Below are 20,321 nucleotides of genomic sequence, written 5' to 3'. Positions count from 1 at the left end.
TGTTAAAACAGGCAGCGAGCAGGCAACCTAATGCTTCCTAACCATCTGTTAAATGCTCACTGAAGAGCTATCTACTGCAAATCACTCTTCAGAGGGCAATACTAGTTTAAACGACCCCTTAAGGTTGTTGTTTTTTTTAGAATTCAGATCACAAACATAAAAAGCTAGCTTGCCTTTAAGATCCATGTATACTAATAGAAAATCTAACAAGTTATAGTTATATCATGTGTGAGAGTCATTATTCTCATTGTATATGGTTGCTTCCTTTTAATTAGTGTGTCAATTACAGCACAATGCTAATTACTTTCTTTGATGACTTTATGAAAGTTTATTAACGCTCCACTTTTTAATCAAACATACTGCTGGCTAAATTAAATCTGCAAGTGCTGAGAAGAAACCTTTTTTTCTCTGAAATTGCCTAAGTTTGTTAATTAGCACTTTGCACATATATAACTTGGTGACACATTACTACTTCTGTTTTTTTTTGGATTATAAATTGTATAAATTGAAGCTTGTGGGAGAGAAAATGTAAAACACAAACAACTTGTTCTTTACAAATGTAGCAATGGATTCTATTTCAATAATTGTTCTTGTAAAGTAGAACGGCATCCAAAAATGTTATTGTTTTGGATAGAGCGGGGGAGAGCTGGAACTCCCGTCAGCTTTATATTGCTTTTTATTCTAATTGGGTAGGCTTCCTCCACTTCCGTCCCAGTGACGGTGATAAATGTGAAAAGAGCCCTCCCCAATGAGGACACAAACAGCTATGGGAAAGGTTAGGAGCTCTCTGAATGTGTGTCTCCTCACTTACTGCCCTAGTAACTGTGGTCACCAAAGGAAAGAACACCTTCAGAGCAGGCTCCTCTCAGATTTCTGAAGACTGGAGCGAGGTGATGACTTTACGAGGATGGGTGTCAATAAGGACTGCAGTGCTGGGTCACAGGAAGAAGTCCCTCTTTGTCACCTACTCCCATGCTCACCTCTAGGACCTATCCCATCTTCTGTGTAGCACCCTCCTAGTTAGGCTGCTAGAGTTCAGGTAAATTTAGTTTCTGGCTTCCCTGTAGCAGTGTTACTTTTGGCCGTTCTAGGTTCTGCTGGTGCAGGTACAGTTACTTCCCCCTGCATTCCACAGAGTTCTGGAATATAATGAGTGGAAGAGTTCAAACCCTGGCCTGAATATACATAAAGTTTCTGACAATCACTGGTTGGGAGATTGACCAGCAGGGGGCTGAGAGGGGTATAAACAGCATGGCGCCTAGAACAGCAATCTCTTGTTCTTGGGGGAAGAAGACCCCACCTGAGGGCTGAGGCCCCCCTGGACTGCCAGCTACAGGGAAAAAGAAATCCTTTTTGGGGTCCCATCTCCAGTTAGAGCTTGGGAACCCTCATCCAGAGAACTCTGAAGCAGTGCAGGAAGTTTTGTAGAGGATCCAAGTACAGAGACTGGCTGCTACTACAAAAAGCATTACGGTACCCAAGGCACAGTGAGTACTAGCCTCAAGGATCCTAGAGACTGTCCTTACCACCTTTGGGAGAGTTCATTACAGTTTTCTTGGCTTAGTTTTTACCTCTATCAAGGGGTCCTAAGTTGCAGTTCTCTTTAACTCCAAATTCAAGAGGGTGGTCATACCCTAAAGGAGCAGATTAGTTTTAAGTGTCCTCTGTTGCATTTCTGCTAGTTTTTGGAATATCCCAAGTAAAATAAGTAATCCAAGTTAAACCAGCAAATTGATTGCAACTGTATTCTGACTTTGAATGACTGTGAATGACTGACTTTGAATGACTGTGAACTACTGTGTTCCTGGCTGCCATGTGCCTATCTGGCAATAGAACCTGGGATCAAACAGACAGCCCAGTCTGGGGTCTGTGCTACATCTGGAACTCCCTACCCCAATCTGTCTGGCTAGCTCCTACTCTGCCCACCTTTTCTGTGACTCCTGAAAACACATCCATTCATGGACGCCCATCATGCATCCATCTGAAAACTGAACTACTTTCTCGATTAGCTCATCCTTCACAGTTATTACCTCTTGTACAAATTTGCCATGCCTTTCAGATTGTCAACTCTGGCGAGCAAGTAACCTCTAATATTGATTTGTATTGTAACTGTACTTTCTTCATTTTTATTTTGTAAAGTACTTCACAAACTGTTGGTGCTATATAAATCCTGTATAATAATATAGTAATAAGCAGTGGAAAGAAGCACCAGCAAGTGAAGTGATGGTGGTTTCTGGTAAGGAAAAGACAGCGTTAGGAGATTTTTTTTTTATTCACTCAATGGTCTGAAATGTGGATGGGAAGATGGAGATGGGGGGTGTAATTTTGCCATACACGATGGGCTTTAAAATTGCATGCTTGGTCAATACTAGGACATCTCTTGCTAGACACTAGAGCAATGGTGGTCAACTTTCTAAATATGGGGGGCCTCAAGCATGGCCCTCCACATCACCAAAGAGCCGCATATAAAATTCAGTAAATATTCATTATCAGACACAGCAAACAAACAGAAAAGAGTCAAAGGCTACAGACATGGCACAAGAGATGGTCAAAGATTGTGAACACTATGAAAGAGATGGTCAGAGACTGCAGACATAATACATGAGATGTTCAGAAACTGTAGACATAATAGAGGAGATGGTCAGAGACTGCAGGTATGATACAAGAGATGGTCAGAAAATGCAGGCATGATACAAGAGATGGTCAGAGATTGCAAACATGATACAAGAGATGGTCAGAAACTGCAGGCATGATACAAGAGATGGTCAGAGATTGCAGGCATGATACACGAGATGGTCAGAGACTGCAGGCATGATACACGAGATGGTCAGAGATTGCAGACATGATACAAGAGATGGTCAGAGATTGCAGGCATGATACACGAGATGGTCAGAGACTGCAGGCATGATACACAAGATGGTCAGAGATTGCAGACATAATACAGGAGATGGTCAGAGACTATAGACATAATAGAGGAGATAGTCAGAGATAACAGAAGAGATGGTCAGAGACTGTGATCATGACGCAAGAGATGGTCAGAGACTGCAGACATGATACACAAGATGGTCAGAGATTGCAGACATAATACAGGAGATGGTCAGAGACTGTAGACATAATAGAGGAGATAGTCAGAGATAACAGAAGAGATGGTCAGAGACTGTGATCATGACGCAAGAGATGGTCAGAGACTGCAGACATGATACAAGACATGGTCAGAGATTGCAGGCATGATACAAGACATGGTCAGAGACTGCAGGCATGATACAAGAGATGGTCAGAGATTGCAGGCATGATACAAAAGATGGTCCGAGACTGCAGGCATGATACAAGAGATGGTCAGAGACTGCAGGCATGATACACGAGATGGTAAGAGATTGCAGACATGATACAAGAGATGGCTAGAGATTGCAGACATGACACAAGAGATGGTCAGAGACTGCAAACATGATATAAGAGATGGAAAAGAGGAAAACACAGATTAGTGTTTGCAAGGGCCCTGAGGGCCACATAAAAAGTATCAAAGAGCTGCAGGTTCGTCAACTGGAGATTAGTGACAAGCCAGTAATGAATGTATATGACAAGTTAAAAAAAAATGTTTTCAGGGGTAGGACAGCTCATTTCTGAACCCTCAGATCTCTATTGGTAGGACTAGTGTGATGTTCACCCAGTACACAAGGCTTCAATCAAACAAGCTGGGCAGGAAAGGTAAACCTTGCTTCCCTGCTATTTAAAAAAAGGTTTTAGTGATTTTGGAAAGGTCATATCAATCCCAGCCTCCTGTGCCAGTTCATTTTCACTCCTCCTGGTCATCAGATGGAAAGAGCAAGTCTGGTACAGGGTTCTCAGACTGTTTACTGGTATGACATGAAGGCTTGACTAGCAGGAGCTTAAATTACACATGCACACGCCCAGGGGCGGACTGACCATTTAGTCACTCAGGCACTGCCCGAGGGCCCAGGGTCAGTAGGGGGCCCCATGAGGTGCCCCTGGTACCTTTCATAGGCTTTTTGGGTGTGGTTTGAGTGTGGGACACAGGGGCCCCATGATTTCCTATTGCCCGGGGGCCCCATGAGTTGTCAGTCTACCCCTGCACACGCCGCTGAATAAGTCAGCTTCATTGATAAGTGAATGAGACCTCCCCTCCATCTCTAGTTTTCAGTTGTAAAGTGCAGAGCTAGTGCTGGGCTTTCATATCGGACATCCAAGCACTACAAAAGGCCAAAACAAGAAAATGCCCTGCATAAACTATGGATTTTTTTTTTCCAAAAAGTAATGAAAAAAATGCTAGAAATTATTAGTTTGCAAACTTTATAAAATAAATAATAAAATACAAAAAGCTATGGCTTTGTTTGATAAGAGTGGTTGCAAAACAAGTATAACAAATACATTTATCAAGTTTTATATTGAACTTACAGCTCCATTGATGCCAGGCACAAAGCAGCGCGCAGGACCTGCAAAACAACAAAACCGTAAATTAACAGAAATCCTCCACAGCAAGAATTAGGACTTCCAAAATTCCCTGCCATTAAGAAACACATAATTCTAATTATACTAGTAGGTCAAGTGACTTCAGTCCAAATTGGAATTGATAGATTTGGTTGGATGGAAAGAAAACGATTTAAATTGCAACTCCAGCCAAAGCACTAAATCACTTTTGAAACTCACGTTTTTCCTAAAAAAAAGATTTAAAATCCTGGTCAGCTACACAGAATGGTATGCTTGGTATGCTAAAGGAAGTCTCTCTTCCTAGCTCAAGCTAAGGGCCCAGCCTTACACAGCGCATGGTATATGTACATTTCCATTTAGTTTGAATGATACCACAATGCAACCAAAATAATAATAATAATAAAAAAATGGCTATAGCCATATAACAATTGTCAGTGTGTATTGTGTGCACATTGTTGACAAAAATATAGCCGATGAAATGAGTGTAGAGGCCTATTGATTGCCTATTCAAAGTAAATGAGATGCCTTAGAACAACACATGGTCAATTTACAAAAAAAAATGGGTGTTAAAGTGGACCTCACTAGTGAAGATTTGCTATGGTATAGGGAACATCTAGAAACAATAATTATGCCTAAGCTGTACCCTGAAAAACATACCTTTTTGTCTAGAATTCTTCCTGAAAAACAGCAGTGAACTGAGAGAGAGAGCAGAGGGCAAGGAGAACTCATGTTCCTCTGAAGCCTCTGTAGGTGTTATTTGGAAAGCAGCTGGCTGCTAGATTTGGAGTGAGATTTGGTGATACCACTACTGTGTTACTCAATGTTCTCCTTGCTGGAGGTTCTGACCAGGGGGCGGACTGACCATTTGGAAACTTGGGCACTGCCTGAGGGCCCAGGGTCAGTAGGGGGCCCCATGAGATGGCCCTGGTACCTTTTTCATAGGCTTTTTTAAGTTTGGGCAAGGACACGGGGCCCCATGATCCCCTATTGCCCGGGGGCCCCATGAGTTGTCAGTCCGCCCCTGGTTCTGACATGAGGATGTAAACCCCTGCCTTAACCAAGATGGCTGCCTCCACACAGAGACACAGTGCAAAACAAGACATGACAGGCAACACCAGTGGCTAGCCCTTTGACCTCTGCCTTTTTTTTGTTAGCGTCCATGGTTCAGATTCCACTTTAATACATATACAGTATGTTGGCAGGGCAGGAGGTAGCTGATGATGATCCTTCCTCCATGTTCCCCCATTAACTCGTGGGGCACCAAGTCTGGGTTACATGAGAAGACTACCTCTGATGTGGGATCTTCTGAGCTACACTAGGCACCTGTAACAGGAACATGCTACTTCACACATCTGGGGTACCTTTGCTCTTGTGCCAATTTCACCAATGCCCTGGGACAAGGCTGAGGCCAACGTGGGGAAATACTCGACCTTGAGGCGGGCCTCTACTTTTAGAGGTGGACATACACTATGTACATGTTTCATGGGGTACCAGTTAACTCTTGGGTCCCCATAAAAAATGTACATCTTCCCACTGAAATTTGCAATTAGGAGGGACATGCTGAGCCTTTATTTTGGGGATCAATTTTATTCCTATTACAAGTAATGTAAACATCCCTTAATAATAGAAATAAGCATGACAACTCCTCTTTAAGAAGAGATCTGCGGTCAAAATGACTCCAAAAAAACCCGTTAAAAGCAAAAGATCAAAAAACATTTTTTTTTATCTTTTGCTTTAAAAAGTTTACATCTGCCCTGGACCACAAGTGTCATCATGATGTCGCTCTGGTCCTCCAAAACCATAGAGGCAATCAGAGACTACAGAGTCTCTCATCGCCCCTGTGAGCAGCTGGCCGCACTGTTGGATCTTTTCTTGGGTGCGCCGGTTTTAATGGTAACTTCGAGAAATGCCGGCGAGCGGTGGGGGGGGGGGGGGGGTTTGACCCCTCCCGCTGCTACTGAAAGTGATCCAGTGGCTAATGAGCCACTCGGACCGCTTTCATTAGAAAGCCGGTAGCCGGCACGAGAGAAAGATTTGGGGGTTATGTCTACCCACTTGAAAACTGCAAAGTTTATATACGTATTGCGGTCGTCAAGTGGTTTTAAATTACTTCATACTAGGCAGAAGGCAAAGTGTTAATGTTTTACTTATGACAAACGTGCCATAAACATTACAGTCCAATAGTCAAAAAACAGTCTTTTTTTTTACAGTATATGCCTAATCCTAACTCCAGATATGTGCTGCCCTAGCATACCTGCAAAGGTCGAGTCCATGTGCTAAAGGCCCATCAGTGGCATTCCCCAGTAGCAGGTGGCTTCAAAGTGGTTTTGATGACCTTATATAACATGGCAGGCTTCCAGCAGTTGGCTTTTAGGCTTCCTACCCAAACTGTCTGGGTTCTGGGCTCAAAGATTAGGTCCTGCTCAACATCCCTTACTTCCCCCACTCCGGACCACTGTCCCTCTTATATATCACAGGACCACTGGGAAACCTGCCAAGCCAAAGACCCAGAAAAAACATTACCTCTCACTCTCCTGTTTGGGGCAGCATCTAACTAGCTAATTTGCAACCCGCATACAGAAGTACACATGTGAACACACAGCCATCTGCTCCTATTTGTTGGGTCTTGATGGGTGCAAAGTACATCCCATCTGTAGCTCTGCTGACTACTGCTTTACACCGACTCCAGTTTTCACAGTTCTAATCAGTAGCACTCCTTGGGGCACCAGGGATGAAGTGTCTATGAATGGCCCCGGTGCTTTATATAAATTAATAATTCAATGTAAATGAATAACATAATAGTCTGGGCTGCTGTCAAGGCAGGGCTGTATTGGATGTTTCAGTGTCCTCTTTACAAGTAGAAATGTTTTTGGATTTCATTTCCTTCTATCGCTCTTTGTATAACAACATAAAATTTGCTGGCTACAATCCTCGCAGGATGTTTTTTTCCCCTGATCAAGACAAAATGGAAAAATGCTTTCACAGCTGCTGTGATCCAGGTTACAAGATTTCGACATTAAAAATGAATGGTGCCGGGAAACAGGAAAGAAACTATTAACAAGTCATGGCATGCTCCATTCATAACTTAAAAAGAAGTTCCCAGGGGTAGAGAGAGAGAGACCGGTCCTGTGACCAAGAGATGAGCTCACTACTCATACCATTGCATTTTTTTGTAAATAACATATTATTTATCATTTCTGTGCTCAGAGCTGCTGACAGATAAGTATGAGGATTTTATTATTAACAGTTTTGACTATGGACTTTGGGAGATATGTAAAAATATCTTAGGCATGTGGTAGGTATAACTCTGCTTTAAAAGGTCAGTCCACACAAAACGGATATTCAGTTTTTGGCAGATGTTGGTGAATTAAAGTAGATGTACACCCTAAAGCAGGCTGTAGATGATACAATTTTCTTTGGTGGAAGGAAAAAAAATTGCTGAATTCCTCCATCAACACAGTCAGAGTTGATAGGGGAATCCCTGCCGCAGCGCTATTGTGTTCTGTTGGTGGGTAGTCTTCCCTGCCAGCAGAACACAATGAACACTATAGCCGCCGGCAGTGATCTCATTAAAAAAAATCTGATAGGCTGTTTATACTGAAGTCGATCGATGGATTGACTTCAATGCAACCAGCCTGACCACAGATGGATCAAATCACAGCTGGTCCCTGCTAAACCAGTCGCAATTTGATCCATCTATGGGCAGCTTAAGGCTTGGTTCAGATCTGTGTGCTGGGCATTGAGCAACCCATTCAATTCAATTCAATGGGCTGCCCTGCCTTCAAGAAACAAAAGGAAAGAAGTCCCCCACCCTTTTCTAAATTCACACCTTGGTTACCAACGCATGGGGATGCAGTGCGATTTGTCCCAGTGCGCTGCAATACAATGCAGCATGTCTGTATTTTACCGCAGCACACTGCAGTGCAGGGCTAGGCTGCATTGCAGTGTGAATGGGACACATAGGGAACAATTGTTTCCTGTGTGTCCCTGTAGAGACAGATATTTTACCATGTGGTAAAACCGATGCAAACTTTGACCACTAAGTTTCACCATTACCTAAACAGGATAATGGTACAGGAACTCAACCATGATCCCCCCAAACCTTCCCCACACACTGTAGTTGTCTCCGCCTCTCTAGCTTGCTGGGAGATTATCCAGTGGGGGCATCAGCATCCGCACTGCACCCCGGGCATCTGCATCTCCGTGGTCTCCATCCTGCACTCAGTGGAAGCCGCTCAGGAGGTCAGATTTGTGGGAACCATTGGGAGACAAGCTGTCACTGGTAAACACAGAAGCAGGACTTCTGTGTTTACAAGTAATAGTGGTGAGCAGGGAGCAAAGGGCCTGAGCCAGAGATGGTGGAACCAAGATCCATCAAGTTCCAGCTGAAAAAAAGCCATTTACCTAAATATCATGTTTGGGTGGACTTGAGCCTTCACTATCTGAAAACACTATTTATTTGCCACTGTGCTTTAACTCCTTGATACTGAGCGAATGCAAATATGCGGCCTCTCGGCATCTGGGCCTTGATGCTGAGCGGCCACATATTTGCGTGCAATTAGAAAATACATATGTGCTAAGAGCGCGCGCCCTGCGCGCTCCCAGCACATATGTCCGTGACTCACGGAAAGGTCCCAATCGCCCCTTTTGATCGGGACCTTTTCCGATCATGTGACCGCCGTGACGGTGAATCACGGCGGTCATATGACTCTAAAACCCCGCCCGCCTCCCGGCATCTGAAACTCTTAAAGGGCCGAGAAGCGCCGATGCGAAGTGGTTAAAATATGGTCTTTAGCACTGTTGTAGTGTAATTCAGTGATGTTTTCTATTTAAGTTTATGCTGCTTGTGCCATATTAACCTTTTCTTTGTGTACGTATACATTTGAATCTTTTTGCTGCAACCCTGCTGCATATAGGATTGATCTATACAGAACATAACAACCTTCTAATTATCCCTGAAGATAGAACCCTAGACCACCTTTCCATAAAGGTAGAACTCCTATGGGCTCTTAACACACATCTCAAGGCTGCAGATTCTTCTAGAGGTCATGGCTGAATACACAATTACCATTAATGAGACTTCTAAAAAACCTTTACAGCAAGGAAAAAAAAAGTTTTCCGAAATGCAGATAAGTAAAAAATTAAATACAGATTAGATAGAATGAAAGAAAGATGATCTCCATAGTTCACAAACCATTTGCTGAACTAAAAAGTCTGTCTTTGCCTTGAGCTATCCCTACAGTCAATGTGGAGCCTCAGAGCATGGAACCTCACCATACAGCCTCATGTACGTTATCCTCGCCATAATCCCCCAACTGATCAGACATGGAGAGTTCAATACACCAGAAACACTTTATACAAAATATCCTTTAATTGCGGCAGCCACTCAAGGTTGCCTCGCTAATGAAAATGCATTTTGGGGCTGTTAATCAATAATTCAGATTCCTGGAAAAGAAAACTCACATTATTAATGAAATATGAAATTCCAGAGGAATACAAGATGCTTTTGAATATGAGATCCTTCCCTGCTTCAATACAAATGGGTATATTTTTAGTCTTTTATTTATATGGAAACACATTTTTTGGGTCAATTTTCCTTTTTTCTAATTTTAAAAGTTTTTAGAGTTATTATATACTAGGAAAAGTGTGCCCCTTCATTGAACAGGTTAAATATTGAATTTTTTAAAATGTTCTAGTGGTATGAATGTACAATATAGTGTACGAGTTCAGATGTCTAAGTTCTGTGGGCCAAGTCCAGCCCACAAGGCCATTTCATGTGGCCTTTGCACCTCTCCTGCAGCTACGGCACAGCCCTCGTCTTCAACCCTACCTTGCAGTTGGCAGCAGAGAGGGGAAAAGAACTCCTCCGCAAGGTCCTGCGCTTCTCTGTGCTGTCACAGAGAAGCTCGTCTCTGCCCCCCATCTCAGCCGTTGGCAGCAGAGAAAAGGACAGAACTCCTACAGATCCTGTGCCTCTCTGTGCAGCTGCAGCACCCGCTCATCTCCACCTCCCTTGGTCTTATCATTCAACAGACTCCAACAGCTAACTCCAGCCCTCCTATGGTCCTCCTCCAGATCCTGCACTCTCTGCTTCCCAGCTCCGCTCCCAGCTTCTTCTCGACAGCAGCACAAGATAAGGAGGTTGCACTGTGATGTAAGGGAGGGTGAGGGACTCCTGACTTCTGATGGTCAGAGGGCTCTTGACATCTGATGTAAGAGGGGGTTTGCTTTGGACATCTAGTCTTACATATACAACTGGTCTTTTGACGGCAACCAAAATGCTGATGCGGCCTGCGATGAAATTCAGTTTGACACCCATAGTATAGGGAATGGAATGTACATCACGGTGTACATAATGCAGCAGTTTGTGTATATGGTGTGCTGCTACATTGGTGATGATCAACAAGAAAATGCATGGATGAAATGACAGCCACTGGAGAAGTATTCTGCGTGCAGCCTAAGACCTCATGCACACTAGGCGTTTAGCCCCAGTGCATGAGCATTTAGATGCAGGTGGAGGGCACAGGTGCACCGTCCGACCTTGCTGCGGGCAACCTGTCAAATTCTATGACAGGCTGGCAGTTACTGTTCCTGGGCCTACCTATATGCTGGAGCCTCATGCACTGGAACTAAACACCCAGTGGGGCCTTACAGTGGCAGTCAGCAGGGGAGTGCATGTTGGTGCAATGACATTCAGTGTTGAGATTCCTAGGTAAAATATATATACGTAAACACGCATGATTTTATAATTACCCCCTTGACCTCTGATAGGTTTTACCCCCTTCAGGACCAGGGCATTTTTTGCTATATGACACTGCGCTATTTTAACTGGCAATTGTGCAGTAATGCAACACTGTACCAAATTAAATATATTTTTACACAAATAGAACTTTTCTTTTGGTGGTATTTGATCACTATTGGTTTTTTTTTAATTTTTTTGTGATATATAAAAAGAAAAAAAAAGTTTGGAAAAAAAAACATATTTTCTACTTTCTGTTATAAAACATATCCAATTAACAAATCAAAAGATCAAATTTCTTCATAAATTTAGGCCAAAGTGTATTCTGCTACGTCTTTGGAAAAAAATTGCAATAAGTGTATATTAATATTAATACTTTGTGTGTGATTGAATAAATCCGATCAGTTGATTTCAGCCAAAATGATTGGATGAAATTGGCTGCCAAATTTTTGTCCATTCACAGTACGGCTAACGTACATATTCGCCAGCACATCACAGATCGCAATATGGTCCAAAAGGTTTTTATTACAAAAAGATCCCATCACAAAGAAAAATGCAATGTTTCAGATCCAGATTGCACTTTTCTTTGCGATGTGATCTTTTTAGAATAAAAAAACATTTTGGACCATATTGAGATTCGTGGTGTGCTGGCAAATATGTACGTTTGCCTATGATGTTTCCATTCCCAGCTGGTAGTTGCTACAGCACCCTCCATTGATGGGCCGTACTTCTAGGAATGTGTGCAAAGGGAATATAGTTACAATCACAGTGTGGGTCGGCAGACGGTGTGAACATGCACGCCCCCAAGCCCAGAAGAAGGCAGATCATGTACATGTACTGACCATGCCTGCACCTACTGCCCACTTGCCGTATATTTAGTGAGTGGTCGGCAGTGGTAAGCATATATGCGGCCTTTCAGCGGGTGGGCCTTAATGCCGAGAGGCCACATATTTACCTACCAGAATGTAAACAAAGCTGTTGTCAGGGACATGTTGGCCATGGCATATCTGAGGCTCATAGCCTCACACGAATGCACAGGCACAGGCCTGCAGGTGCTCGTACACTTGTGTGCAGGCATGTGCATATGCGCACACATATACGTATGCGCGGGCGTGCACGCACGGAAATGCACATTGGCTAATTTTGGCACCTATTGGCCTTTATAGGTGCAGCAACTGCACCAGTGAATTGCTGTCTGATCTTCAGCTCTCCCTGTGTTCCTGTGTCCATTCCTGTATTGATACCCCTGATTGGCTCGGCTTATCATGACCTCGCTTGAAGGCTACCTGCACTGACCTTGGCTTGCTTCTTGGATTCTGTCTCTGCCTATGGTATCTGCCTGATCTGCCTCTGCTGCTGACATTGACCTGTGACCTGACCCTTCTTCTGCCTGCCGTTCATGCTTACCTTACCGCCTGTTACTGACCTGGCCCATCTGACCCTGCATCCAGCTTCGCCTGCTACCAGCCTGCTCCGCTGTGTCATCTGCCTGCTGTCAGCCTGCCTGCTACCAGCCTGCTCCGCTGTGTCATCTGCCTGCTGTCAGCCTGCCTGCTACCAGCCTGCTCCGCTGTGTCATCTGCCTGCTGTCAGCCTGTCTGCTACCAGCTTGCTCCGCTGTGTCATCTGCCTGCAACCAGCCTGCCTGCTACCAGCCTGCTCCGCTGTGTCATCTGCCTGCTGTCAGCCTGCCTCCTACCAGCCTGCTCCGCTGTGTCATCTGCCTGCTGTCAGCCTGCCTGCTACCAGCCTGCTCCGCTGTGTCATCTGCCTGCTGTCAGCCTGCCTCCTACCAGCCTGCTCCGCTGTGTCATCTGCCTGCTGTCAGCCTGCCTGCTACCAGCCTGCTCCACTGTGTCACCTGCCTGCTGTCAGCCTGCTCTGCAGTGACGTCTGCCTACAGCCGGCTACTTCACTCCTGGCATCCACTCAGCAAGTTATCTGAAGACTACTGGCCTGATCAGGCACTCATGCCCCGCCATGCTCTCATGATTGCTGTTCCACCTTCGGTGGCCCCTGAGCTGGAGCTGTACGAGAGGCCTTCCTCTACACGTCAGGCTCCCTAATGAGATACGTGACAACTGTGCTTCTTGCACGGTTACCAGCAGCTAACGGAAAGCTCTCGATCCCTACCTGCGATTGGGAGCTTTCCGATCATGTGACTGCTGTGACCATCAATCACGATGGTCACATGATCAGAAAGCTCACCCTGCCTCCTGGCATCAGAAACCTCTTAAAGGGCCAGGAGGCACCAGCGTTAAGGGGTTTAGTAGAGGTGGAGAGGGATTTGGCCATTGAGAAACTATATACAAAACCCAAACTCCCCTTTACTCCCCTCAGGCCAACATCAGTCCCCTTTTGCATTCTGAGAGGACCCAACTACTGGACTCCCAATGGGAACTGTCAATGTCGCACAGACAGCAACATTCGGAAGAAGGGCGCATGCAGGAAGTAAACAAAGAGGAGAAGGACTCGGCACAGGAGAATATCATGACTGCGGCTTAAGGTAGGTGAAATGTAGTTCAGTTTTTTAAACCAGTGATCAGTGGGGGGTGGGGGCCAATGCTGTTGATGGACTTGAATTTTAGGTAGCTGCAATGGTATTGTTAATCTGACTTTGTACAATGTTGATAGTCTCTAGCACCGCTAATCCAGTAATACGAAAGGGTCGTGTCTGCCAAATGAACACTAGCAGGTACAGTCTATGAGATGCAAGGTCTGGAATTATTATTGTATTAGCAGCGCTGCAAAGAGTAAATACTACACACAGTACATTTGAAGGAAAGGGAGGCTGTGGAGTCAACAGTTACTTTTTAATGAAAGACAGTGAAAAGTAAATCCCATAATGGTAATTTTTTGGGAGGGACAACAACATTGTTCTTACAATTGCACTAACATGTCAATCCCAGCCTACACATGGCCTAATTATCTTTACAGTAGGTCTAACGTGTTATTTGTGCCCACACATCTTTAAAGAGCACCTGAACTGTAAAAGCCATGCGCAAAAAAATTAAAAAAGGCGGGCAGAGGGCAAAAAAAAAAATAGTCACCAGTATTGTCTTTGTTCTACCTGCCTCTGATCTTTCTGTGTTCTACCGGCATCTGATATACCATGCTTTGTTCTGCACTGTGCAGAGGCATCTATATTGGTAAAGGTAGGGCTTGCTTACTCATGTCTCAGCTGCCCCCCATCGCCCTGTTGACTGGTGTTCTCATAATGATGTGATAGTATTTAAGAAGCAGTAGGAGAACTGGAAGAAGCACAGATCTACAGAATTAATGATGAAAAAGCTGGGGGATCCTTGCAGGTCCTCAGGTACAGCTGCCTCTCCAGCAAGGAAAACAGCTGAGTAGCACAGTAGTGACATAACCAAATCTCTCGAATTCCTGTACTAACTACAGAGGTAGTAGTGCCTTAGTTGATATCTCATTGCAGGTATACAGCTATGATTCTGAAGACAATGCCTAAGCAAAGGATGTGTACAAAAAGGTATTCCAGTCACAGGGTACATTTTTCAGGGTGCTGCTTAGGCACAATTATTTTCCAAATTTTTCTCTATAAGGTAGAACATCTTAAATTTTTGAGTTGATGGCTACTTTCAGATTGTTGAAGACAGTTGAGTCATGCTGTGTGTGCCTGTTGGAATACGAAGGTGTTTGAGGAAAAAAGCAAATAGCCCCCCCAGCCCAAAATTGGCAATAAAAGGGAGACGTGGGATTTTAAATGTGCAATAAAGAGGTCATACATGTATGCACTGCTCGAACAAAATTTAAGGAACACTTTTTAATCAGAGTATAGCATCAAGTCAATTAAACTCCTGGGATATTGATCTGGTCAGTTAAGTAGCGGGAGTTGTTAACCAATTTCAGCTGCTTTGGTGTTAATGAAATTAACAACAGGTGCATTAGATGGGCAACAATGAGACGACCCCCAAAACAGGAATGGTTTTACAGGTGGAAGCTTCTAACATTTTTTTCCTTATTCATCTTTTTTGACTGATTTTCACAAATTTTGCATTTGGCTAGGGTCAGTGTTACTACTGGTAGGAGTATTACTACTGGTAGGATGAGGCGATACCTGGACCCTACAGAGGTTGCACAGGCAGTCCAGCTCCTCCAGGATGGCACATCAATATGTGCCATTGCCAGAAGGTTTGCTGTGTGTCTCCCAGCACAGTCTCAAGAGCATGGAGGAGATTCCAGGAGACAAGCAGTTACTCTAGGAGAGCTGGACAGGGCCATAGAAAGTCCTTAACCCACCAGCAGGACTGGTATCTGCTCCTTTGTGCAAGGAGGAACAGGATGAGCACTGACAGAGCCCTACAAAATGACCTTCAGCAGGCCACTGGTGTGAATGTGTCTGACCAAACAATCAGAAACAGACTTCATGAGGGTGGCCTGAGGGCCCAACATCCTCTAGTGAGCCCTGGGCTCACTGCCCAGCACCATAGAGCTTGATTGGCATTTGCCATTGAACACCAGAATTGGCAGGTCCATCACTGGTGCCCTGTGCTTTTCACAGACAAGAGCAGGTTCACCCTAAGCACACGTGACAGACATGAAAGGGTCTGGAGAAGCTGTGGAGAATGTTATGCTGCCTGTAACATTGTTCAGCATGACCGTTTTGGTGGTGGGTCAGTAATGGTATGGGGAGGCATATTCATGGAGGGACACACAGACCTCTACAGGCCAGACAATGGCACCCTGACTGCCATTAGGTATCAGGATGAAACCATTGAATGGCCCCCACTCTCACCTGACCTAAATCCAATAGAACACCTCTGGGATATCATGTTTCGATCCATCCGACGCCACCAGGTTGCACCTCAGACTGTCCAGGAGCTCAGTGATGCCCTGGTCCAGATCTGGGAGAACATACCCCAGAACATCATCCGTCGTCTTATTGGGAGCATGCCCCGATTTTGTCAGGCATGCATACAAGCACACGGGGGCCATACAAACTACTGAGTACCATTAGGAGTTGCTGCAATGAAATTTCAGCAAAATGGACTAGCCTGCTGCATCATTTTTTACTTTGATTTTCGGGGTGTCTTTGAATTCAGTCCTTCCTCTGTAGGTTGATCACTTTCATTTCCATCAAACGATGGGGCATCCTTACATTCCTAATACATTACCCAGTCCATATCGGTATAGATATCCAGCATATTTTCCCCATTGAGATCTGATGTGTTTTCAAAGTGTTCCTTTAATTTTTTTGAGCAGTGTATAAATAACACATCCATAATATTTATTTGCACATTGTTAAACACAGTTAAACTTCAACTATGTCCAGTGTATAACATGTACATAAAACATCCATTTAGTATATACTGGCATTATAGATTGATGTGTTTCATTCGATATTTGCTTCCTCCGGATCAATGCTTTTTGTACATGTAGACAACACTTTTACTCTAAAAGCAATTCCAGATGAGGATTAATCTTGGAGCATTACACATCGCATACAGCCTTGGAATACTTCCCTCAAACACGGGAAGGATTATAATGTTCAGCATCACACGCTACTTGCTCCACCAGCATAAAATGAAAGTAAAAAGCCCCATATGGGTGATCTACCTTTGCATATAACCCAGATGTCAAAATTAGCAAAAAGTATCAAACACCCTAAACAGCACAGAAGTCCATGGCTCCCCTGGGAAGTACCGTATTTTGCGCTCCATAAGACGCGCATGACCATAAGACGCACCTAGGTTTTAGAGGCGGAAAACAAGAAAAAAAATATTCTGAACCAATGGACTGCAGACATAGTACAGGAGATGACCAGAGACTGCAGACATAGTACAGGAGATGACCAGAGACTGCGGACACAGTACCGGAGATGACCAGAGACTGTGGACATAGTACAGGAGATGACCAGAGACTGCAGACATAGTACAGGGGATGACCAAGAGACCGCAGACATAGTACGGGGGATGACCAAGAGACTGCAGACATAGTACCGGAGATGACCAGAGACTGCAGACATAGTACAGGAGATGACCAGAGACTGCGGACAGTGCAGAAGATGACCAAGAGACTGCGGACAGTACAGGGGATGACCAGAGACTGCGGACAGTACAGGGGATGACCAGAGACTGCGGACAGTACAGGGGATGACCAGAGACTGCGGACAGTACAGGGGATGACCAGAGACTGCGGACAGTACAGGGGATGACCAGAGACTGCGGACAGTGCAGGGGATGACCAGAGACTGCGGACAGTGCAGGGGATGACCAGAGACTGCGGACATTGCAGGGGATGACCAGAGACTGCGGACAGTGCAGGAGATGACCAGAGACTGTGGACAGTGCAGGAGATGACCAAGAGAATGCAGACAGTACAGGGGATGACCAAAGGACTGCGGACAGTGCAGGAGATGACCAGAGGCTGCAGACAGTACAGGGGATGACCAGAGACTGCAGACATAGTACAGGGGATGACCAAGAGACCGCAGACATAGTACAGGGGATGACCAAGAGACTGCAGACATAGTACAGGAGATGACCAGAGACTGCAGACATAGTACAGGGGATGACCAAGAGACTGCAGACACAGTACAGGAGATGACCAGAGACTGCGGACAGTGCAGTAGATGACCAAGAGACTGCGGACAGTACTGGGGATGACCAGAGACTGCAGATAGTACAGGGGATGACCAGAGACTGCGGACAGTACAGGGGATGACCAGAGACTGCGGACAGTACAGGGGATGACCAGAGACTGCGGACAGTACAGGGGATGACCAGAGACTGCGGACAGTACAGGGGATGACCAGAGACTGCGGACAGTACAGGGGATGACCAGAGACTGCGGACAGTACAGGGGATGACCAGAGACTTCGGACAGTACAGGGGATGACCAGAGACTGCGGACAGTACAGGGGATGACCAGAGACTGCGGACAGTACAGGGGATGACCAGAGACTGCGGACAGTACAGGGGATGACCAGAGACTACGGACAGTGCAGGGGATGACCAGAGACTGCGGACAGTGCAGGGGATGACCAGAGACTGCGGACAGTGCAGGAGATGACCGGAGACTGCGGACAGTGCAGGAGATGACCAAGAGAATGCGGATAGTACAGGGGATGACCAAAGGACTGCGGACAGTGCAGGAGATGACCAGAGACTGCGGACAGTACAGGGGATGACCAGAGGCTGCGGACAGTACAGGGGATGACCAAGAGACTGTGGGCAGTACAGAGGATGACCAGAGACTGCAGACAGTACAGGGAATGACTAAGAGAATGCGGACCTTTGGGGAGGGAGGGGGAGCGGGTACCTGAATTTGACAGGTACCCGCTCCCACTTCCGCGGAGTTGTTGTCCCTTTAGTGTGGGACAACAACTCCGCCGGGTGCCCACTGCACATGCACGAGAATGGTATATCACTACCCCCTCAGGGGACGCTTGATAATGTTTGTCCCCAGTAGTTGCCCTGACCTTTCAAACTTTTTGACACCTCTGATACTCTGGATTCAGATATATTTCAACAGTATAGAATAATGATGCAAGAGACAATTCTTTAGTAACAACTCTATATTAGACTTGTTCAAAATAGTAGGCTACAGTAATAATGGGCTTAGCATATACAACCCCAATTAATGCATAAAAGCAGAACACTGATAAAATAGGAATAGTTAATTAGCAACATTTAACAGGATATATAGTCATGAACAGTAAGCTTCAACTATTTAATTGCAACATCATTAGTAGGACGGGGAAGAAAAGGCTTGTCCCTCTGTGCCACCAGTGCGGCAACAGAGCATACAGAGAATTATGTACATGTATACTCTGACATAAAAAGATATAAATACCCTAAATTGAATAACAATGGTCTTGAAGAGAAAAGGTCCCTTTACCTGGAGATTGCAACTTGAGTCCTGCGATATTTAAAGTTCCTGTTATGGTGGTATCCCTTGTCTATTGCTAGCAATGGTGGGGCCCATAAACATTAGTGAATACTTGTAATTCAAAAAAGTTAAATGGAAAAGCCATGGCACTGCTCAAAGCAAAGGTCTCCTGATAACTGAGGAGTAAAGGTGTCTGCATGCATTGTCTCTAGAGTGATGACAGAAAGAGGTTGGGCATCCGTTTGCTCGCAAATCGCATGGATAGCACTGCCTTCTAGGAACAAGTGCATAATCTCAGAAAATCAAGTTTCATATAATGTAGACTCTGAAAGTAAACTCAATAAAACCTTTTATGGAAAGCATTTATTTTTTTATTCTTTACATCTCGAACACACAGGCTTCCCTAACAGTCATGGCTTATGAGTAGTAATAAGCAGATGTATCACCTGTGAACCCATGTGCTATGTCTTGGAATCAACACTGCAATCTCTAATTGTATTATTTAGTGGGTGAGGAATACATTTTTTTGAAGAACTATTGACCCCCCCCCCTTACTCAAATATTCCCAAGAGAAAGGCAGAAGTTAACACTTCAGTGTTGTAGTCCTTTGGTTATAAACATTGAGTCAACGCCAGTAATTAACCTCATAAACTCTAAGAGCAGTTAAACCACTTTGCTCGTCTGCTCAGCTTCCCAAAGGACGTCCTCTCACATAAAGCAAAGGAATCTATTAAATCCATAGAGGGACAGTAAATCTGTCAAGCAGCGTTCCTTTAACTTACATCAGTTATCCCTTGTGTACACTACTGAAAAGGGGGTAATTATAAGGTATAAGAACATCAAAATGTTCCACAGACACTGAAAATTACAGCAGAGCCGGCCAGGCAGGAAGAGCATTTTCTGGAGTTCCAAAAAATAGAGAAAAGCAATTCCAAGACATGTCAGGCACAAGCACCTGGCTTCTGTCTACACACTAAATTACTGGACCCTGAGCACAGTTTCAGGAAACAGCTTTTTTTTTTCTTTTTATATATATTTTTGTATTTTGAAACATGGACAATCTTTGGGCCATAAAGGAGAACGGAGCACAATTTACATCATGCCCTAAAGACTTAGCTGTAAATAATCGCCCAGTTCAGCTTAAAATAGAATTTTTAATAATTTTACTAGTCTGCATGAATAAATTCCTGGAATATCAATGTACAGCAGCATTACTTTTCTAAAAAGCTCTACTTAAAGCGCAACTCCATGAAATTGTTTTTTTCTCTCATGCAGTGGGATTGTG

General features: G+C 44.6%; 1 protein-coding gene across 1 annotated transcript in view; it reads right to left on the bottom strand.

The window, feature by feature from the left end:
• TIAM1 (TIAM Rac1 associated GEF 1) overlaps window positions 1-20,321 on the bottom strand; it is a 575,726-nt gene that overhangs the window by 355,953 nt on the left and 199,452 nt on the right. The window contains exon 3 of the mRNA XM_089659507.1: window positions 4,414-4,451. The gene's annotated coding sequence lies outside the window, so the exon portion shown is untranslated. The remainder of the gene's footprint in view (window positions 1-4,413; window positions 4,452-20,321) is intronic.

This window comes from Staurois parvus, unplaced genomic scaffold, assembly GCF_062004578.1.
Source record: "Staurois parvus isolate SC_StPar_1 unplaced genomic scaffold, SC_StPar_1.0 ptg001162l, whole genome shotgun sequence".
NCBI classification, from domain to species: domain Eukaryota; kingdom Metazoa; phylum Chordata; class Amphibia; order Anura; family Ranidae; genus Staurois; species Staurois parvus.
This window is presented reverse-complemented; position numbering and strand designations above follow the sequence as displayed.